Genomic DNA, 7500 nt, shown 5'->3' on the forward strand with positions numbered 1-7500 from the left:
AATATTAACAATAATGATAATAAAAATATTAATAGTAAACACAATAATAACAATAATAACATTATTAATGATGACCAAAATGATAATATTAAAAATAATAATCATAATATCAATATAAATGATAATAATAATAATAATAATAATAATAATAATAATAATAATAATGAAATTGATAAAAAATAATATCAATAATAATGTTCTTAAAATTAAAATTAATATTATTATTATTATTGATAAGAATAACAATAATATTGATAACAATAATATTAACAATGATAATAATAATAATATTAATAATAATAATGATAGTAATAATAAAAATTATAGTAATAATAATAATAATAATAATAATAATAATAATAATAATAATAATAATAATAATATTAATATCAATATCTTTAATATCAATAATTTTAATATTAGTAACAATATTTATAATAATATTGAAATTATTAATATTGATATAAATAATATAATATTATATCAAAATAATAATTGTGGTGTATGTGCATAATAAAATTACTAGAAATTAAAATAAATTCAAATATTCGAAATAGTAGTAGTTAAATGGGGATAGCAAAGACCGTTAAGTAGTAGCAGCCAATGTTAATAATAATAGTAATAATAATATTATAAATAATATTAATAATGATAAAAATAATAATATTAACAATGATAATAATAATAATAATAATAATAATAATAATAATAATGGGAATAATAATATTAACATTAGTAATTATAATAATAACAATAATAATATCAAAATGATTAATATAAATAATAATGATACTGAAAATAATAAAGATAATAATAATAACAATATTAATAATAATAAGAATAATAATAAAAATTTAATTAACAATAATTATAATATTAGCAATAATAATATTAATAATAAACATAATAAAAATAATAATAATAATAATAATAATAATAATAAAATTAATAATAATAATAAAAATAATAATATCAATAATAATAATAACAATAATATTAACAATAACAATGATAATAATAATAATAAAAAAATAATAATAATAATGATAATAATAATAATAATAAATAATAATAATGTTTTGATAATAGAAATAATATTATTAATGACTACAAAAATAATAATAACAACAATAATAATAATAATATAATAATAATAATAATTACAAATTACAATAATAATATCAATTATAATAATATTACGAAAAATAATGAAAATGAAATTAATAATAATAATGATATTAATAATAATACCAACAATAATAATAATAATAATAATAATAATAATAATAATAATAATAATATTTTTAATAATAATAATAATGATAATAATAATAATAATAATAATAACAATAATATTAATATCAATAACAATAATAATAATAATAATAATAATAATAATAATAATAATAATAATAATAATAATAATAGACTTTAGACTTTTAGACTTTAGACTTTATTTATTCTTGCATATAAACTACATATAGAAGCCAATAAAGGAACTAAGTCCTGCTATGGCAAATATATTGGACAGAGCAAATACTTTAAAATACAATAAATAATACATTAACAATAAAATTATTTTAAAATTCAATAAATAATATATTATGTACAATAAGCCAGTAAACTCTGTTTTAAAGTAAATTAAAAATAAACCTTACTTCAATAATAGTTTTTCAATAAAAGAAAAGGTTTACTTAAAGAAATAAAGAATCTGAAATATAAAACTTAAAGTAATAAAGAATCTTGAATATAAAACATCACTATCGTAAGTACAATCACCTAGTTAAAGTTTTTATACATAGCGATTATTGCAAACTCATTTACTAAAAATATAAGAAAATAGTATATAAAAATTATATCAAAGGAGACCTAATACTGAGAAACTACCATATGTTTATATTTTCTCTTCAAAGTTACAACAGCCTGAGGCTTTACAAAATCATGAGGTAGTTCGTTTAACAGTCTGCACGTCTGAAACAAAGCAGACTGCTTCTCCACCTCCACCCTAACTGCCGGGAGATTGATCCTCACGCCCCGAGTACCGTACGAGTGTGAAGGCAACAATGGGGCATAATACTCGCTGAAAATATCGGACTTTCTATAAAAAACATCGTGAATAAACTTCAAAAGGAAATATTTGTATACATCATCAAATTTCATTAAATTTAACCTTTTGTACATGTCACTAGTTCTCATCAAAGGTACATTATTCTCATCGTGCTTAACCTTTAGAATGTTCCTTAGTATTTTATTGAGAGAGGTTTTAATGTTATGGAGGTTTATCTCAGGAACACCACCCCAAATGATAACATTTTGTATTATTACAGGGTACACCAAGGAGTAATACATGGTCATAAGAGCAGACATAGGCACAAGTGAGGAAAGTGGATAAAAAACACCTTGAATTTTGCTTAATTTCCTAAAAAATTCAGCTGATTGCAGAGTAAAACTTAACTTATTATCAATAACGATGCCCAAGTACCTGACACTGGAGACCCATTTAAGCTTAGTTCCGTTAAAATATATGTCTGGCAAGCTTTCAACATGCCTTGGTGTGAACAACATTAATTTAGTTTTTTCTACGTTAGGAATTAGTCTATTATTCTGGAGCCAATTTGTGAGTTCAGCAATCAATATATTTAATTTGCTAATGCACAATTCAAGTGATTTTTCTCTGATATAAAAAACTGCATCATCTGCAAATAGAACCTTCTTTGCAATCCTTATATCTACTATGTCGTTAATAAAAACATTGAATAGAAGGGGTCCTAAAACCGAACCCTGTGGTACCCCAAAATTTATAGATCCAGTATCAGACACATGGCCATCAATACAAACATACTGCCTTCGGTTACTCAAGTATGACAAGAGGAAGGAGTTGACAATACCTCTAAATCCTCTTATTGATAACTTATGGAGAAGGATATTCCTATCCACAGTATCGAAAGCCTTCTTTAGATCCAAAAAAAGTGCCACTGTATACGACTTCTGGTTAAACGAGGGTAAAATATCACTTACAACCTTAAAAATAGCAGTAGTAGTGCTACATGCTTTTCTAAAACCGAACTGAAGGTTCGAAAGTACATCAAAACGATCAATGAATTTGACCATCCTCGAATGAGTTAGGAGTTCAAAAATTTTATTTATAGTAGTTAGAGTTGTTATGGGTCTATAATTACTCATTTTGGTTTCATCACCTGACTTGAACACTGGGATAACCCGACCAACCTTAAGGAGATCAGGGTACAAGCCTTGAGCAATGCTCAGATTATACAAGTGCGTAATGATAGGTCCAACAGTATCACGAACTAATAGGAGTAAACTGGGCTTAATATCATTTAAACTGTTTCCCTTATCCGGCATTGATTGCAATACTGAACAGACCTCGCTCTCATCTGTTGGAGCCAAGAAGAATGTGTGGTCAATTCGACAAATATTATCAAAACATGTAAGATTTATATCATGAGGAAGATTCCCAGTAAGACGTGAAACAATATTCATGAAAAAATGATTAAAAGAATCTGCTATTTGTGGTCCCTCAATAACTGTCCCGTCCTCTGTCATCACCGCCCGTACAGATTCCTTTACACCACGTCCAAGCAGGGTATTGATGTTGGACCAGGTCTTCCTGATATGCCCCCCCACAAGTCTCAAACTTACTCATACAATACCTCATCTTGATTTTATTTGTAACCCAAGTCAGCAAATTTTTGTACACATTAAACTGTCGTTTATGAACTAACCCACGCTTCATGAGACTAAATAGCTTGTACTTTTTCCGTATACACCTCTTTAGTTCAGGTGTTACCCACGGGGAACTAACTAGACTCCTGCTTACTCTCTTTCTTTTTATTGGGAAAGCAGAATCATAACACTCAATCAATTTATGGAAAAACTCATTGAAAGCAACGTTAGAATTATGTGCTAAAAATACCCGTCGGAAACATGAATTTGACACTCTGTCAACAAACATCTGGATAGTGTTTACATTAATTAGTCTAGAATGTATAGTCTTTACAATGGTTTTACAATTATTTTCAAACATATAATATATTGGGAAATGATCTGTCAAAGAAAACAGCACAACACCAGATGAATGATTAGTCCCTATTTTAAAGTTAGTCCAAATGTGATCAATCAAAGAAAATGGTGTAATTTGGTTAGACTCATTAAACTTAGCAGGTAGTGTAATGACAGGAAAATATCCATGACCCAACATACTATTCATGAACACATCAATGTAGGTCAATTTTAGTGGATTGAAAAGATTCAAATTAAAATCACCAGTTACCATAATCTTATCATGGACGGGGAATTTACTGATCACTTGACTGAAAAACCTTTCATTAAAAAGTACAGCATTAGCACCAGTGGAGCGATAAACACAACAAATAAGATACCGAAAATTAGCACCTATTAGATAAAATGTGATGACCTCCATAACATTATTGACAAATGTAAAATCCTTTATAACCTCTATGTTTAACAATTCATCATAAAAAAACTTTAATTCCTCCACCAAAGTTATCCCTATATATGTTGGCCTGCTTATATCCGCCAATATCAAATGCACAGTCAGAGCTCTCGGATAGCCACGTCTCTACTAACACCAAGACTGTGAATTTAAAAACAAAGTTACACAGAAGTGCCACAAAACTTGCAAAGTTCCTTCTACAACTCCTCACGTTAAAGGTGAGCATTGAGAAAATGTCACTCGAATGAACAGAATTTACTTTAAAGTCGGTTGGGCTGTCGTACGAACAGTGGATATGTGGGATATCACCTTCTTCACCCAAATTAAGTTGAGGGGGAACAGGGTCCAGCACAAACCCATCCATTGCAAAGACCAGTCACGAACATGCATTATTCAGTGCTTGAGAGCCTATTTTCAAGATCAGTGACTTCCAGAGGGTGTCGAACAGTTTTATAGCCATCATCACCGCGAAGTTTGTAAAAGATATTGCCATCTCTCGTATATGCAGCTGTAATCTTACCGAAATACTTGTTCGTCAGCGAACGCAAAGCAAAAAACATTTTGTTACGACGAGGAGTAAGAAATTCGGCCAAATAAATATTAGCAGGTTTTAACCGACGAGCTGAGGAGATCAATTTACGTTTACATTGTTCCGATGAGCAGTTAATTTTGACCATCTTTTTTTGTTTCCCAAATATGGTCACTCCAACAACATCACTCGCAGTAGCAACTTCCGGCAGTGATTGACATAATTTTGATACTACAACATCCTTCAAATGATCAGGATGATTTTCAATAACGTCAGTTATTATCTCCCCTGAACACGATAATACGTGAGAAACAGATTTCTGCTCGATAGCATCAACACGGATTTCAAGTTCACTATCTTTATTTTCATTACTTACGACATTTCCCCGATGGGCAACAGCAGCAGAACGGGAAACTTCAAGAACAGGGCCGTCGGTCTTCAGAGTACCAATCCTATTAGCCAAATCCCGATACTTGCTATTCAAAACATTAATTCCCTGAAGAAGTTTCTTATTGAAATCATTTAACTTTATAAGATAGTCAAATAACAGTCCGGGATGAAAGTCTTGAAAGTTTCCCATGTCTTCTAGACCCCCGTCCACTTCATCCAGTCGAGCAGGATCTTGTTGTTTGCTACCCTTACTCTCATTAGCTGGTGCTTTACGAGGTCTACCAGCCTTCTTCCTTGGGGGACCAACAGTTTTTTTACGACTGTCATAATTAAGCAAAAATCTTAGTACCGAATCAATCCTTGCCTGATCATTATTCAAGTCATTAAAGTCGATTTCATTAGACGGTAAATTATCTGGGTTATTTACCGCTGTTTCCTGAGAGCTGGATTCTGTTTCGTTAAGAACTTCTCCGTCATGTAGCGCTGCAGCCATCTTGAACTCTATCACTGGAGAAACGTCTTATTTCACAAAAATACGAGCAATATAATGATTTTTTTTAGTATCAACAAGGTTCACACACAATCACTGGACATTCACGTCACTGTTGAATAATTTTCTTAATGTAAACGGGGCTCCAGCACTGAACAATTATGAAAAATTAGGGAGAGCAAGACACCTTCATGTTTAACAGTCGAAGGTTCCAATAATAATAATAATAATAATAATAATAATAATAATAATAATAATAATAATAATAATAATAATAATAATAATAATAATATTAATATTAATAATAATAATGATAATAAAAATATTAAAATAATGATGATGATAATAACAACAACAATAATATTAATAATAATAATAATAATAATAATTATAATAATAATAATAATAAAATTAACAATATTAATAATGATTATAGGAATATTATTATCAATAATAATATTTATAATAATAATAAAAATTAACATTAATAAAAAAATACCAATAAAATAATAATATTAATAATAATAATAACAATATTAATAATAATAACAATAAAAATAATATTAAAGATAATAATATTAATAACAATGATAACAATAATACTAAAAAATATCAATATTATTAATAATAATAATAATAATAATAATAATAATAATAATAATAATAATTATAATATGAATAATAATACTAATATAAATAATGCCAACAACAACAATAATAAGAATAAGAATAATAATAATAATAATAATAATAATAATAAAACAATAAAAAAAATATTAATAATAATAATTATAATAATAATAGTTATAATAATCATGCTATTGATAATAATAATAATAATATTAATAATAAGAGTGGTAAAGATAATAAAATAATAATAATAATAATGATAATAATAATAATAAGAATAATAATAATAATATGAATAAAAATATTAGTAATAATAAGAAAAATAATATCAATAATATTATTAATTATACTAATAGCAATATAAGTATTAATAATAATAATAATAATAATAATAATTATATTAATATCACAATTAATAATAATACTAATAACAACAATGATAATAATAATAATAATAATAATAATAATTATTATTATTATTATTATTATTATTATTATTATTATGAATATTGTTATCATCATTATCATCATCATCATCATCATCATCATTATTAAAAACGATAATAATAATAATAATAATAATAATAATAAAAATAATAATAATAATATTAACAATAATGATAACAAAAATAATAATAGTAAACACAATAATAACACTAATAACATTATTAATGATAACAAAAATGATAATATTAACAATAATAATCATAATATCAATATAAATAACAATAATAATAATGATAATAATAATAATAATAATGATAATAATAATGAAATTAATAAAAAAATAATATCAATAATAATGTTCTTAAAATTAAAATTAATAATATTATTATTAAATAATAATATTATTATTATTGATAAGAATAACAATAATATTGATAACAATAATATTAACAATGATAATAATAATAATATTAATAATAATAATAATGATAGTAATAATAAAAATTATAGTAATAATGAAAATAAAAATAATAATAATAA

The sequence above is a fragment of the Palaemon carinicauda genome, chromosome 7, assembly GCF_036898095.1.
Source record: "Palaemon carinicauda isolate YSFRI2023 chromosome 7, ASM3689809v2, whole genome shotgun sequence".
NCBI lineage: Eukaryota > Metazoa > Arthropoda > Malacostraca > Decapoda > Palaemonidae > Palaemon > Palaemon carinicauda.